The sequence below is a fragment of the Loxodonta africana genome, chromosome 3 (assembly GCF_030014295.1).
Source record: "Loxodonta africana isolate mLoxAfr1 chromosome 3, mLoxAfr1.hap2, whole genome shotgun sequence".
In the NCBI taxonomy this organism is placed as follows: domain Eukaryota; kingdom Metazoa; phylum Chordata; class Mammalia; order Proboscidea; family Elephantidae; genus Loxodonta; species Loxodonta africana.
The window spans coordinates 66832664-66849161 of record NC_087344.1 but is presented as its reverse complement, the minus strand read 5'-3'; the positions used below and the strand labels follow the sequence as shown (position 1 = coordinate 66849161).

The 16498-nt window shown below is 41.4% G+C and overlaps 1 long non-coding RNA gene across 1 annotated transcript in view; it reads right to left on the bottom strand.

Annotated features, from left to right (window-relative positions):
- The window catches only part of LOC111752058 (uncharacterized), a 57235-nt gene that overhangs the window by 2046 nt on the left and 38691 nt on the right, over nt 1-16498 (bottom strand). The window contains exon 2 of the long non-coding RNA XR_002787052.2: nt 11254-11440. This is a non-coding gene — a long non-coding RNA (uncharacterized LOC111752058). The remainder of the gene's footprint in view (nt 1-11253; nt 11441-16498) is intronic.

Here is a 16498-nt window from a genome sequence, read left to right as displayed (position 1 = left end):
GTATAACCACCACGAATCTATCTTATTACATCATAGTGATAGGATTTACAACACGTAGGGAAATCACAGAAACCCTGGTGGCTTAGTGTTTAAGCGCTACGGCTGCTAACCAAAGGGTCGGCAGTTTGAATCTGCCTGGTGCTCCTTGGAAACTCTGTGGGGCAGTTCTACTCTGTTCTATAGGGTTGCTATGAGTCAGAATTGACTCAAGGGTAGTGGGTTTTTTTTTTAAGGGAAATCACATCAGAAGATAACATGGTAGATAATCATACAAAAGAATAATGACCCAGCCAAGTAGACAGATATTTTGGGTGGATACAATTCAAACCATCACAGCAATATATATGCAAGGATGTACTTGTTTTGGAAGTAGGTGTCATTAGGGTGAACTCTGTTGTTTCGACTGTCTACAGTTGCATCTCACTCTTCTGGGGAAGGTTCCTGAGCCTACTACCGCCACGTATATACATCATGTATTTCAAATGGATGCTGCTCAGTCTTACAGGCCCTCACCTCCCTAACCATGTCACATCAGAGCCTCCCTCCAGATTGTTTACACCCAGGCCTAGAGCAAATGACTCTGGCTTCCTGGTGGGTGGTAAAGACTCTGTAGCTGCTACCCACCATGACTCCGACATGTGTTCGAAACAATAGGAAGGAATGAAAGATTCAGGCGGGGAGAAGCAGATGAGAAACTTGGCAGTATCTGAGCCCCTCAGTCTAGCTGTTCCTGAGACCCAGCTCCATCCTTGCACTTTCCACAGTGATGGGAGCCTTCCAAAACAAAACAAAAAATATTTGTCTGACCTGGGCTTTTATAACTTAAAACAAAGAGTTGTGACCAATACAGAAACGTAAAGAGGGTGACTACACACTTGCTTGTGTAATGATTAATAATTATACCTGACACTGAACATTCATGCTATGCCAAGCACTAAGCAAGTGCTTTCAGTGTATTATCTCATTTAATTCTCCCAAAAGCCCCTCGAGGTTGGTCCTATTATCATCTCCGTTGCACAGATGAAGAAACTGGGCACAGGAGCAGATGGTTTACTTGTTCAAGTTGTTGTTAGTTGTCATGGAGTTGACCCTGACCCTATACAGAACAGAGCTAAACACTGCCTGGTTCTGAGCCACCCCCACAGTGACTTATAGATTGGACCATTGTGATTTTCATGGGCTGATTTTCAGAAGTAGATTGCCAGGCCTTTCTTCCTAGTCTGTCTTAGCCTGGAAGTTCTGCTGAAACCTGTTCAGCATTATAGCAATACACAAGCCTCCATTGACGTGAGGGTATCAGCTGCGCATGAGGTGCACTGGCCAGGATTCAAGCCATAGTCTCCTGCAGGGAAGGAGAGAATTCTGCCCCGGAACCACCACTGCCCCCTGTTTGTTCCTACTCTAGGATTAAAGCTCAAGTACATAAGAGACCATCAGAGATACCCCCCTCAGTGGGACACTCCCCTCTAGCTCACACTTCCCCTCCAGCACTCCCTGGAGGCCACCTCCAATCCACCTTGCTTGTTCATGCTTTGTCTTCTATCGGAATGCCCTTTCTCCCAGCTCTGGCAAAATCCTATTTAACCTCCAAGGCCTACTCAAGTGTCTCCTGCCCTCTTCCTCCTTCTTGAATCCCTCATCCTCGAGTACAGATTATTCACTTGGGTCCTATGTGTCCTCGCCATATGTGCAAAACAGTGCATAATCAAGACGGAATTTGAATCCTAGCTCTACCACTTACTTGCTGAGTGAGCCTGGACAAGGTCTTAACATAACTGGGCTTCCGTTTCCCATCTGTAAAATGGGGAAAAGTAGCCCCACCTTATAAGGTTGTCGTGAGGCTTAAATGAGTCAAAACATGCGTGTAACAAGTTCTTAGAATAGTGCCTATCATGTAGCCAGTATTCATTAATGTTAGCTATTGTTATTACTGGAATCCCTGAGTGGTGAAAACGGCTAAAGCACTAGGCTGCTAATTGAAAAGTTAGGGGTTCGAGTCCACCCAGAGACCCCTTGGAAGAAAGGCCTGGCGATCTATTGAAAAATCAGCTACTGAAAATTCTGTGGAGCACAGTTCTACTCTCACACATGGTGTCATCAGGAGTCAAAATTGATTTGATGGCAGCTGGTGGTAAACCAGAAAAAACCAAACCCCTTGCTGCCAAGTTGATTCCAACTCATAGCGACCCTAGAGAACAGAGCAGAACTACCCCATGTGATTTCCAAGGAGCACCTGGTGGATTTGAACTGCAGACATTTTGGTTAGCAGCTGTAGCTCTTAACCACTGTGCCACCAGGGTTTCCCAGCTGGTGGTGGTGGATTGTTATTACTAATGTGTGACCTTATCCTCAAGCAAGTACCTTACTCTTTCTAATCCTTAGAAAGATTCCTTATATAGATTCTTTATAAAGTGGGAGTAATGATGGCCCAGGCTCACAGAACAGTCGAGAATGACAGGTTTAAGTCAATTCCTGCTTGTTAAGCACCTGGTGTATCATCAGCACACAGTAAGCAGGAGCTGCAGCTGCCAGCAGTCATGTCTCCATCTATTTTGGGAGTTTTCACAGTGTACTTTTCTGTGGCTGTCTCCTCCTCTAGGTTTGGCTCCTTGAAGACAGCTATCATATGTGGTGATTCAGGTGTTTCACTCAAGACTTCACTTCCTGGCTTCCAAGTGATAGGCTTCCTAGTTAGAAACTCAAAATTTAAGGCTGGTTGGGTCCTTTTAAAGGAGCCCCGGTGGTGCAGTGGCTAAGTGCTTGGCTACTAACCAAAAGGTCGGCAGTTTGAACCCACCAGCCGATCCGAGGTAGAAAGATATGGCAGTCAGCTTCTGTAAAAATTACAGTCTTGGAAACTGTAATTTCCTGTAGGGTCATTATAAGCTGGAACTGACTTAATAGCACTGGGTTTAGGTCCTTTTAAAAACAGTTCCTCAGTGCACATGAAATACATAGATCCAGTTTCCTTATAAAATCATGCCAATTCCAACCCTTTCAGAGGTTATTCCACTGCAATCAGTTTGATGGGTTTGATGAGTTGTTTTTATTGAAGCTGCTTGGTACTTAAAAAAAAAAAATTAGGTATTTTTAATTTGAAGACTAGTGTCTTCTGTTGTGGAAAAATCCTTAGCCCTTATTTTGTCAAATATTGCCTCTTTGTCATTTCCCCCATTCTCAATTCCTGGAGTGCCTGTTTAAAAAACAAACAGTCCTGTCGAGTAGATTCCAACTTCATAGAGCTTTTATTTTTTTCTCTCTCTCTCACAATTTATTAACTTTATTGCAACATTTTCCTTCTTGGGAAATAATGTCCCCGGGGGTGGCTCCTTCTAGAATGTGATAAGTAAATGGACAAGGCCTGTCACTAATGGGCTAGACTCCCACCACCCTATGCCCCAGGTCAGAGAGCACCATAATGGCCTGATTCTCAGGCAGCAAATCCTGCTCCCTGAAGGGTGAGCCTTGCTGGTGGATGAAGATCCCATCAACAGTGCCTCTGCTACTTGCCTGCGTGGGGTGTCATCCTTCAGGCACTTAGGCAACAATAGACCCTGGGCCTATGGGCTGAAAACCATGAGGCTGCTGTCCCAAGAATGCTGGCCAAGTACCCAGAGGCCACAATCAAATATAGGCAGGAGGGAGCAGCACCAGGAGAGGCAGGGGCTGAATTTATTCAGATGAACTCATCAGCTCCTTCTGCTGCAGAGATTTAGCCAATGTGGTCCAAAACAGGTCCTCCCTATGGGAAATCCTCTCCCTGATATACCAGTACCAGGTGCTATCCAGCGGATTCCGACTCATGGTGACCCCACACGTGTCAGAGTAGAACTGCGCTCCATAAGGTTTTCAATGGCAGATTTTTCAGTAGATTGTTCATAGAGTTTTAAACGGCCAATTTTTCAGAAGTTGATTGCCAGGCTTGTTTTCCATGGCACCTCTTGGTGAACTCGAACTTCCAACCTTTCAGTTCGCAGCCGAGCACGTTAACCATTCGCATCACCCAGGGGCTCCAGAGTGCCTGTTAGATGCTCTCAGTGTGGCTTCATATCTCTTCGTTTCTCTCTTTTCCTTTCTTTACTGTATTCTGTGTCAATGTTTTAGTATTATCTTTTTTTTAACCTGAAATTGAATTGTGTTATGATAAAACAATAAAGAATGCTCTAGAGCCTAGTGATGGTTCACATAGACTTTCACAAGAATTTTGGAAGGCACATGCTATTAATATTAAAATGTAGCAATATAGAAAGTTTTATAAAGAAATAAACGTTAAACATAAAATGTAGTTGTAATCCTTTTACAAGCCTTGTCCATTATGAAAGACTGACAGTGAATGAAAATTGTAAAAGTGTGGGGAAAAAAAGCTTTTTCACATACACACACAAATCACGTAAGAACCATTTGCTAGTATTTATATATTTTTAGTGCCTCCAGTACAATGTTAGGAGGTGGAACAATTTTTCAAAAGCAGTTAATAATATTCAGCTTGTGAATGTTTATTTGATTGAGCCCAAAGTAAAGAAAGGGTAGAATCTTTTACACATTTTACACACAGCCAAATGGCCACCCTGTTGCTGTCACTGTCCCCTGCTCCACCCCATCCCAGGCAGACCAGTCATAAGCACACAGGCCCTGATTCAGGAACCTAAGTACCGTAATGATAACAAAATGGCCGCTCAGGTTACACTCTATAGCCCCGAGACACAGGGTCCTTGAAAGCTAGCCCGTACCAACTGCCTTCCCCAGGAACAAAGAACTTAATGCCCATTCTGCAACAAGCTGCTTTCCAAGACCTCCTTAACCTGTGACCCTAACCATATAAGACCTTTTTATTACTATTCCTGTTGACTAATTCGGACTGCTATTTTTGTGTTAAGGGATTTTTTTTTCATACACAATGCATTTCTATTTCTTAATGACAAAGAATGCTTGCTGTACACAATGCCACTGGTTGCCTTTTGTTCCTTTTATTGCACTTTGGTTTGTTACCCATCAAAGCATATTTGGGCAGAAAGAAAAGCTGGAAAGTGGATTCAAGCACACACATTTCTTAAACCAAGTAACATCTGAAAACACGAGATCTAATTTAGTTTTCCCCTGGAGAAAATGCAAGCAACTTTGATGCTTATTCAAGAACTTATATCGTGGTGTCAATTTCTGGCATAAACCGTATCCCTCAACACACACATACTTTCAAGAGAAAAATGAAGACAAGCTATTCAAAAATCTTATTTTCCTAAATGTCACTTGATAGATTTTTATAGTATATTGACTATTGAAAATTCTGAGTTATCTTTGAAAACAGGAAAGCTGCATTCACCAACAAAATAAATAAGACCAACTTATTTACATGTTTCTTATTTTAAAGGCAGGGTTTTAGAGAATTTATATTCTGCAATATTCTATCAGCGAGTTAAGTTGTTTTTCTTCAGAATTGCGTTTTGTAGATGCAGAGCATCACAAAATATGTCCTAGAGTGAGAAATGTATTTTTTTGGCATCAGTCTACCAAACAATGACCTTATTGAAATATTTTTCCCCAAATTAGTATCGTGTAATTTTTTTATTATTTTTCCAGAAAAATGGGGAAGCACTATAAACATGTTACTCTTGGTGATAAAAAGAGATAACAACCAATTGCTCTTTTATTTTTTTTGCTATAAAAACATTTTTTTAGGTTCATTATAATTAGTTGTTTAAACCTTTCTACTTTAATTGCTTACTCACCAAAGCTAACGAAGAAAATCACATTAGACAATTTCAAAAGCTAAGTCTTAGACCAAGTATCTTCTGAATGATAGGACAAAAAGGGTCTGCCCATTTTTCGGCACTTTTACATTTTTTTACTTTTTAAAAATCTTTTTTGTAGTAAAGGGCATTAAGGAGGCCAGATCTTATTGGTTTCTGTTCAGGGAAAATGTTTCCAATGTTTTTTTCTGTTAATATTGCAGGACAGGTTTCCTTTGGTCTTCCTAAGCCTTCGGTCTCTTGGCAACCGTCTCCGGTCAGACTGCAGATGCCAACGGTCTGGGGAGGGTCGAATTCAGCGCAGTGCGCTAAGGCACTGGCTGGGGGAATCCAGGAAGCAGGAAGGCATTGCATAATGGTCTTCAAAGGCGTGTTCGGGTTGATTACTGTGTGTATGGGATCAACTGCATCCAGAGCTTCAGCTTGTAGAGCTGTTCTGGGAAAACATTCTGACAGCCTGCTCCAGTAAGTGAGATTTTTCACCTGAGTCGCATCATCTGGGATGAGTGGCCCTTGGTCAACGAAACTCTTCATTAAACCCTGACTTCTAGATTTCTTGGAGCAGTTGCCTGCTGGAGAGATGCTTTAGCTGGTATGTGATGATGCCTGACAACACAGTGTCCTTGACCAAGCCCAGGGCCCCTGTGGTCACTGCAATCCGCAGCTGCCTGGACACCTCCATGCTGGAGAGAGAGGTTTGGGCCACTTCTGGTAGGGCCTCAAGGAGGATTTTGCCCTGGCCTGGGTGCTTGCTCACTTAGCTCTTTCTCATATTAAGTGGTCAATCCACTTCTTTGTTGTTGTCGATACACCTTTTCAATCACTTTTAATTCCCCTCCCCCCACATTTTTTTCATGTTTTAATAGAAATATAATTTCCAAAGAATGATATACTTACTGTTATGGATTGAGTTATGTTCCCTCAAAATAGGTATTGGAAATCCTGGCCCCTATACCTATAAATAAGGAGCCTTGGTAGCACAATGGGTAAAGCACTCAGCTGCTAACTGAAAGGTCTGCCGTTTGAACCTACCAGCCGCTCCATGGGAGAAAGATGTGGCAGCCTGCACCCATAAAGATTTGCAGCCTTGGAAACCCTATGAAGCAGTTCTACTCCGTCCTATAGGGCTGCTATCAGTTAGAATTGACTCAGTGGCAATGGGTTTGGTTTTATACCTGTAAATATAATACAGTTTGGAAATAGAGTTTTCTTTGTTATATTAGTTGGGTCATACCTGAACAGGGTGGGCTTGAAATCTAATCACTTCTAAAACAGCAGGACGGACACAGAGACACACAGAGAGGACTGAGGAAACACAGCTACAGAAGCTGAAATAGATAAGGAAGGACCTTCCCCTAAAGCCACACTCTGAATTCAGACTTCTAGCTTCCTGAGTGTGAGAAAATAAATTTCTGGTCTTTAATTTATTGTATTTGTATTAGGGCTGCACTAGGTAACTAAGACAGGTAGTAAGTGTACAATTAGGTAAGTTTTGACAAAGGCATACACGCCTATAACCCATACCCTTCTCAAGATATAGAACATTTCCATCACCCCAGGAAGTGCCCTCATGCCCCTTCCCTGTCAGTCTGTCCCACGCCCATCCCAGGCAACCAATACATGCCAGCCAATAATCAAACCCAATTCAGACTCATGGCGACCCCATGTGTTAGAGAGTAGAACTGCTCCATAGGGTTTTCTTGGCTGCCATCTTTACAGAAGCAGATCACCAGGCCTTTCTTCCAAGGCACTGCTGACTGGGTTTGAACTGCCAACCTTTGGGTTAATAGTTGAGCACAAACTGTTGAGTGTCTAACACTTCATGAATATTATTTCATTTATTTCTCACAATAACTTTGCCAGGTATCATTATGCCAATTTTACAGGTGAGGCAACTGAGGCTTAGAGAGGTAAAGCTACTTAGCTAGGTAGCATGGATCATATGTGGTGGGACTATTATTAGGAACCAAGTGTCTGCCCCACTCTGCCTACATTGTTTCAACATAAATCTTTACGAGTAATATTTTTTGAAATAACAGCGTCCTGCTGAGGTGGAACAGTGGCAAAATTTGACCTAGAAGTTGTCAGAACCTTGGGTTTATGTGTTCTTGGGAAAAAGCCAGGTACTATAAAGGGTCAGGGCCTTGAGATGACAGTGATGTCCTGGAGTTGACTTGTCTCAGGTTGTAAGAATCAGTTGTTAAGTTTTCAGTTGTCATCAAGTTGGTAGCTTGAAACTGACCTTGGTAGGAGTATTGAGACCATGGAAAGTGGCAAATGCTAAAACCAGAGCTGCCTTATTACCCTAGGAAGCTGGTTGTTAAACACCAGCACACCACTGGTGACAGCGATCACGCTGACCACGGTTTTCTGCACAGAATCATCTACCATCTGTTAAGCCTTCCTTAATGTCGTAGTTGTTTTTGGTTGCCATCTGAGTCAGCTCTGACTCATGACTACAGTATGTATAACAGAATGAAACATTGTCCAGTCTCTTGCCATCTTCATGATGCTCAATTGTTTCAGATACTGTGTCAATCCATCTCATTGGGGGTTTCCCTCATTTGCACTGACCTTCTACTTTACCAATCATGGTGTCCTTTTTAGGGATACAAAAACAAAACAAAACAAAAACAAACCCACTGCAGTCAAGTCGATTCTGACTCATAGTGACCCTATAGGACAGGATAGAATTGCCCCATAGAGTTTCCAAGGAGTGCCTGGTGGATTCAAACTGACAACCTTTTGGTAAGCAGTCATAGCACCTAACCACTAAGCCACCAGGGTTTCCTTTCTAGGGATCCAAACAAACCCACTGCCATCGAGTCGATTTTGGCTCATAGCGACCCTATAGAACAGAGTTGAACTGCCGGATAGAGTTTCCAAGGAGTGCCTGGCAGATTTGAACTGCTGAACTCTTGGTTAGCAGCTGTAGAACTTAACCACTACACCACCAGGGTTTCCTTTCTAGGGATAAAATGCCTTCCTAAATAGTTAGTGAAAAAGCACGCAAGACCAGGCTCTGATCTCAGTTTGGTAAGCCACTAGATGAGAGACCTTGAGCACATCTCTCCCCACTCTGGAGTTTCTGTTTGGTTCTCGGTAAATAAGAGGGGGAGCAGACCAAGGCATATTAAGTTAGGGTCTGAGTTACTATTATATCCTAAGAAATTGTTCACGGTAATGCCTAGAAGAAAGTCATATTGACTGAGTGTCACTTACTTCATGAATACCATGAAACTCAGACATTCTGATTCTTCCAGGCTGTGGTGAAGCGGCAACAGGGAAGAGCAGGACCACGCAGGTTTTAATGGTCTCTTAGTAGTTAATAATACGGAAGTCTGCCTGGTGAGACAGGCCTTAATTTTTGATTTGGCAAGAGAAGCTGCTATTTAAGAGTTGCTGGTTGGTTCTCAGAAACCCTGGTGGCGTAGTGGTTAAGTGCTACGGCGGCTGCTAACCAAAGGGTCAGCAGTTCAAATCTGCCAGGCACTCCTTGGAAACTCTACGGGGCAGTTCTACTCTGTCCTACAGGCTCAAAGGCACTGGGTGGGTGGTTGTTTCTCAGCCTAGAAGGACATAGCAAGACACCTAGGGACTGAGCAACTTTGTCCAGGGAAGGATCCCTGGGGTGACTTCTCTTAGTTATGTAAATGTAATGTGTGTGTGGCCCTTTTTTTGGCCTGACAAAGGCTGCCGCCCCAAATTGGAGTCTGGATGGAGACACAGGAGGGAAGGAAATCTGCATCCTGGAAGTGCCCATATTGAGGCCCCTTTCCTTGCCCTTTAAGGGTCAGTGTGATTAGACCATCTCTGAAGGATTCTAAAGCATCTTTTCTCTTTCTGTTCTCTCTTTTTGGAATTCTTATTAGTTAAATGTTGGCCTTCGTTCCAAATGTATCTCTCTGTCTCTTATCTTCCCTCTCAGATTTGAAATTAATTTAGAAAAACTAGAAAATACTGGTAAACGAAAGTAAAAAAAAAAAAAAAACCACTGCCACTGAGTCGCTTCCGACTCATAGGAACCTTATAGGACAAAATAGAACTGCCCCATAGAGTTTCCAAGGAGCGCCTGGTGGATTTGAACTGCCAACCTTTTGGTTAGCAGCTGTAACTCTTAACCACTATACCACCAGGGTTTCCAAACAAAAGTAAGGGGGAGCTAAATGGCCATCTTAAGGAGTCTTGCTGGCATAGTGGTTAAGCACTCAGCTGCCAATCCATCAGCTGCTCCTCTGGAGAAAAATGTGGCAATCTGCTTCCATAAAGATTTAAACCAAAAACCTAGTGCTATCGAGTTGATTCCAGCTCATAGCAACCCTATAGGACAGAGTAGAACAGCCCCATAGGGTTTCCAAGGCTGTAAATCTTTATGGAAGCGGACTGACATCTTTCTCCCACAGAGCAGCTGGTGGGTTTGAACCCCCGAACTTTCTGTTACCAGCCAAGCACTTAACCAAAGCACCAGTAGGGCTCTTTCTCTAAAGATTACAGCCTTGGAAACTGTATGGGGCAAGTTGTCCTATAGGGTTGCTGTGAACTGGAAAACTCTTGAGGGCACACAACAACTACAACAAATGACCACCCTGAGTGCCACAAACACAGATACCACCATGATACTTTCTTGCCCATATCCATTCTGGCTACCTTTTATTTACATACAAATGTATAAATGGAAGAAAAAAAACCATTGCCATCAAGTCAATTCCAACTTATGGAGACCTAATAGGGCAGAGTAGAACTGCCTGATAGGGTTTCCAAGGAGCGGCTGTTGGATTTGAACTATGGACCTTTTGGTTAGCAACCGAGCTCTTAACCACTGTGCCACCAGGGCTCCATAAATAGATGAGATCATACTATGTCTATGCTGTACATAGCAGGCTACTTTCTCTTGATAATGTGTATCTTAAGACACATTTCAGGTTATAAATACACACATCCAGCACTGTTTTCTAATGACTATCCTTTGTTTTTCTGGAGATGTTTCTACTCCATTTTTAATTTCACCAAACTCCTAAAGAAAATGATTAGATTGTTCCCACATTTTTGCTGTGAACATACTTGTACTTCTTCAAGAACAATTACAGTATTGTTGGCACTTCACTAACTAAAAACTCTGTTTTTTTAATTTCTTCTTCCCCCCATTCCAACTTCTCCTGCCTGAAGGTGATCATTTTAACATTCTGAACATTATAATACCCGTCTTCCATGCCTTCCCTCTCCCCATGCTCACGCCATACCTACAATATATTCATCTATATGGGCTTTTGCGGAGAACTTTTATCAACAATAGGATCGTATGCATTTTCATGCAATTTCTTTTTCTTAACTGGCAGTACAACATGGGACTCTTTCTTGTCAATGAACGGCGCTAATTCTTTTTTTTTTTTTTAATAGCTGCAAAATATTCCAAACGGCAGATGTGCTACTGTTTATTCAACTATTCAGGTTGTTTTCAGGGTTTTTGGTTTTTGTTTGTTGACTCTACAAACAATATTGTAATTACCATTCTTGCATCTCTGTCCTCTTATTGTGCCTTTGTTTCTATTGGATGCATTCCCAGGTGGATGAAAGGCTTCGTATTTTTTAAATTGTAATAGATATTTCAGATATTGCCAAAAAAGCTATAGTGTTTCCAATTCTCATAGCCTTGTTAGGAACTGAGGTTTTCATTCTTCTCAATTGTTATCAACCTGAAAGACAAAATGTAGGTCTCTTATTGGTATTTAAATTTGCATTTATTTGATGAGTCCATTTATTGACCATTTGGAGTTCCTCTTTTGTAAATTGCCTGTTCACTTTCTTCTTCTTTTTTTTTTGATTGTGGTAAATTTGTATGTAACAAAACATTTGCCATTTCAGCAATCTTCACATGTAGACAGTGTCGTGATATTAGTTTTGTTCACCGTGTTGTTCAGCCACCACCCAACACTTACCCATTCTCACATTCTTCCATCAACCTTAATAGAAGCTCAGTGTTCCCCAAGTGTTGAGTCCTCCCCCTCCCCAGCCACTAATAAGCTTTGATCTCGAAACACTTTTCTATTCTAGATGTTCCATATAAGTGGGAAGAGATAGAGAATAATAATAAATAAACATAAAATATATCAGAGGTTGATAAAGTAAAAGTAAGGCAGGCTTAGATTTAGTGACCAGAAGGGCCATTTGAGATACTTTGGTGGGGGAGGCCACACTCATTGAGTGACTTTTGAGCAGTGACTTGAATCATGTTAATCACTAGAAGAATATTCTTGGCAGAGGTAACAGGAAGGATGAAGCTCCTGAGGTGAGCATGTGCTTGCTGTGTTTTAGGAATAAAGACCTGAGCAGAGATATGACAAGTTTTTGTTGGAGGAGGAAGTGATCAACTGGCCCAGATGCTGCTGATACAGCAAGTAAAAGGGGCCCGAGGATTGACCATTGGACTGGGCATCCTGAAGGTCATTGGTGACCTTGTCTCAGGGGAAGGGTGGGAAGAAGCCTCATTCAAGTGCATTCAAGAGAGAAGGTAAGGAGAAAAGAAAAAGTGGAGACAATAAGACCAGACAATTCTTTTGAGCATTTTACTGTAGAGGGGAGTGTTGGGATGGAAACCTCAAAAAAAAAAAAAGGGATGTGCAAATAGCAATTTTATACTTTCTTTTCTAATACTTGCATTAGTTATATCATTTTCTTCTCTAATCGAATTTGTTAAAACCTCTGAAAACAATGTTGAGTAATAACATGTATAGCAGATATTGTTTTCTTATGACAATTTTGATGGAAATGGTTCTAGGGTTGAACCATTTAGGATGATGTTTGCTGTTGATTCTTGGTAAATAGTTTGTTGGGCCTTTTAAAAATCATATTTAGATAGTTTTTATTTATTCAGATTTAAAGAAATTAATGGGGATATAACCTAGATACAGTAACATGCACAAATCTTAAATGTATATCTCAATTTTTGCAAATGAACATACCAATGTAACCATCTCTCAGATCAAGATATGAAACATTTTCAGCACACCAGAAGCCTCCCTTCCCCCCGCCAGCATTACTCCTCCAAAAGTAACCACTATTCTTACATTTATTACCATAGAGCAATTTTGCCTATTTTAAAATTTTATGTAAATGTAACTGTACAGTATGTACTCTTTGGTGTCTAGCATCTTTCATTCAACTTTGTGTCAGTGAGATTCATCTATGCTATGCATATAGAATGTCCTTATTTGCCTCCGAGTCAATCCCGACTCATGGGAACCCCATGTGTGCAGAGTAGAACTGCTCCATGGGGGTCTCAAGGCTGTGAACTTTACAGAAGTAGATTGCTAGGCCTGTCTTCCCAAGCACCTTTGGGTGGGTTCAAATTGCCAAACTTTCAGCTAGTAGCCGAGTACTTAACTGTTTCCATCACCCAGGGACTCCACGTGTGTAGAAATAATTGATTACTCTTCATTGCTCTATGGTATGCCGTTATACAAATGTGTTGTTCCTGTTGTTAGCGGCTGTTGTGTTGGCACCTGCAGTACAATGAATCGCTTTTATAAGGTGCATGGCACCTTGTGGGGTAGAACCATGCAAATAAGACGTATAGAACCCTAGTGAGGGGAGTGGCTTAAAATGAACCAATCCAGAGGCAGAAAGGGGGGACCTCACTACCATCAAGAAAGAAGAGCTAGGAGCGGAGCATGTCTTTTGGACCCAGGATCCCTGTGCTGAGAACCTCCTAGACACAGGAGAAAGAGAGAGAGAGCTGTAACACTAGAGACAGTGAGAGACAGCGAGAAGCTGTGGCAGAGAAACGGCAGCAGCAGAACTAGGAGACCAACAGGAGATGGCACGTTGGCCTTTCCAGCCAGCCCATGGAGCAAGTGAGCTGAGCACCTTGGCCAACACTTCCTGGCAGAGTGGGGTGACCCTGGGCACTCATTGGTGGAGCTAAAGAGCTTTGTTAATACTTGCCTGAGCAGGACAGAGGCCGGGTCGTGGGACCAAGGGCCTGAGAGGCCGAGGGCCAGAGAGAGACCTGTCTGCGGGCATGGCTGAGAAGAGGCTGTCCTCGTGGAAGAACTGTATCCTGAGTGATTTCTGATCCTGAATAGTAACCTGTTACTTCCCTAATAAACCCCACTATCATGAGTATGACCTGTGAGTTCTATGTGGCCATTGCAACAAATTTTCAAACCCAGCAGAGGAGTAGAGAGAGCTGTGGGCAGGATGGCTGGTGTCAGAATTGGTAAGAGTTGGACAGAGGAGGCACGTCTGACTCCTGCATTACGATAAGCAGCCTTGGACCGTTGATCTTGATTCTCCTCTCTCCTTGCAAAGTTAGAGGAGGTCAGATACCCCTGTCACGCCGTTCTTACGGCCCTTGACTCATGGTGGCCCTATGCACAAAAAACCAAAATGCTACCTATTGGGGACTGGACCATTGCGATCCACAGGGTTTTCATTGGCTGGTTTTTGAAAGTAGATCCCAAACCTTTCTTCTTAGTCCGTCGTGGTCTGGAAGCTCCACTGAAACCCGTTCAGCATCATAGCAACACACAAGCCTCCACTAAAAGAAAGGTGGGGCACTGTGTGAGTGAGACGCATTGTTCAGGAATTGAACCTACATGGAAGGCAAGTATTCTACCACTGAACTACCACTGCCCTCAACTATATGTAAATATATATGTATGTATATACTTTTATATATACAAAAGTATAAATGTAGCACATACATTTCTCAGTTTTTCTGGTGAACATTTGAGTAGTTTCCATTTTCCATTTTGAGGCTATTATAAATTATAAGTAAAGCTACTGTGAACATGTCATTTCATTTACCCTTATGAATTTTTATTAGAAACAACTGATAAATATTACCAAATGGTCTTTCAGTCAACTAATACGATCTTACGGATGTTCTACCTTAATTTATAGTAATATATTTCCCGATATTGAACATTCTCACAATTAAGCCTCCTAGGCCATGGTGCAATATCCTCATTGCTGGATCTGAATTGCTAGGATTTTTATTAAGAATTTTTACATACATATAATTTGAACTTGATCTATAACTTTATGTACTTCTTTATCAAGTTTACGTATTAAGGCTATGTCAGTTTCATAAAATAAATTGTGAGGCTTTCAATCTTGTGATCTAAAATAGCGTTAGATTTGTTTGATCTTGAATGATTAGACAGAATTCAGCAATGAAACCATCTGATCTGGTATCTTTTTCTAAAATGACTTTTTATTTATTTTGATGTAACTTCAGACTTAGAGAAAAGTTGTAAGAACAGTACCAGGGATTTCAGATTCAGCAGTTGTTTATATTTCCCTGAATAATTTTCTCATCCTTTCCCATTCTCTCTCTGTATATATGCATATATAACAAGGACATTCTCTTATATAACCACAGAAAAATTATTAGTCAGGAAATTTAACATTAATGTAATACTACTTCCTAATCTGTGAGTCCATGTTCAAATTTTATCAATTGCCCCAAAAATGTCTTTTAGAGCTATTTCTTTCCAGGTCCAGGATCTAATCGAGGATCGTGCACTGCATTTAATGGTCTTGTCTCTCTAACCCATTGCTGTGGAGTCTATTCCGACTCATAGTAACCCTACAGGACAGAGTAGAGCCACCCTACAGAGTTTCCAAGGCTACAATCTGTGTAGAAACAGGCTGCTGCATGTTTCTCCCATCTCTAACTTTCAACTTCACTGTCTGTAAAAATGGAGTTAAAAATACATATCTCTTATCATTGTAATAACAGTTAGCATTTACTTAGCTGTTCCTAAGAGTCAGACATTATTCTAGACAGAGATCAGCAAACTCTTTCTGTAAAGAGTCAGATAGTAAATATTTTAAGATTTGCAGCCTAAGAGGCAAAATTGAGGCTATTATGTAAGTACTTGCATGACAAGAAAGGAAACAAATTTCCACTAATATTTTAATGAAATTAAAATCTAAAAAATCATGCTCAACATCATTAACTATTAGGGAGATGCAAATCAAAATCCTATTGAGATACCACTTCATTCCCATTAGATGGCTAAATTAAAAAACAACAACAAATACTGGCGAGGATATAAGAAACTAGAACCCTCACCCATTGCTGGTGGGAATGCGAGATGGTACAGCCACTGTGAAAAACAGTTCGGCAGCTCCTCAGACAGTTAAACATAGAATTATCATGTGATCCAGCAATTCTACTCCTAGATATTTACCCAAGAGACATGAAAGCAAAGAGACACACGTACGCCAATGTTTGTTGTAGCATTATTTACAATTGCCAGAAGATGGAAACAACTTGAATGTCCATCAATCGATAAATGGATAAACAAAAGACAGTATATACATACATACAATGGAATATTACTCAGCCATAAAGAGAGGTGAAGTCCTGATACATGCTACAACATGGACGAACCCTGAAAACATGCCTAGTGAAATAAGTAAATCACAAAAGGGCAAATATCGTATGATCTCACTTACATAAAATAACAAGAACAGGCACATGTATAGAGACCAAAGCTTATTAGCGTTTACTAGGGGTGGAGGGAAGGGAAAAGGAGGAGTCACTGTTTAGGAAGCACTGAGTTTTTGTTTATGGGGATGGAAAATTTGGCAACAGATATTGATGATGGTTGCACAGAATGATTAATGTAATAGTTGTCACTAAATTGTACGCGTGAAAAAGTTCAACTGGCAAATGTTGTGTTGTATATATTTTTATAACAAGAGCTAAACAAATTCTTAGCTCTTGGGCTGTATAAAAACAG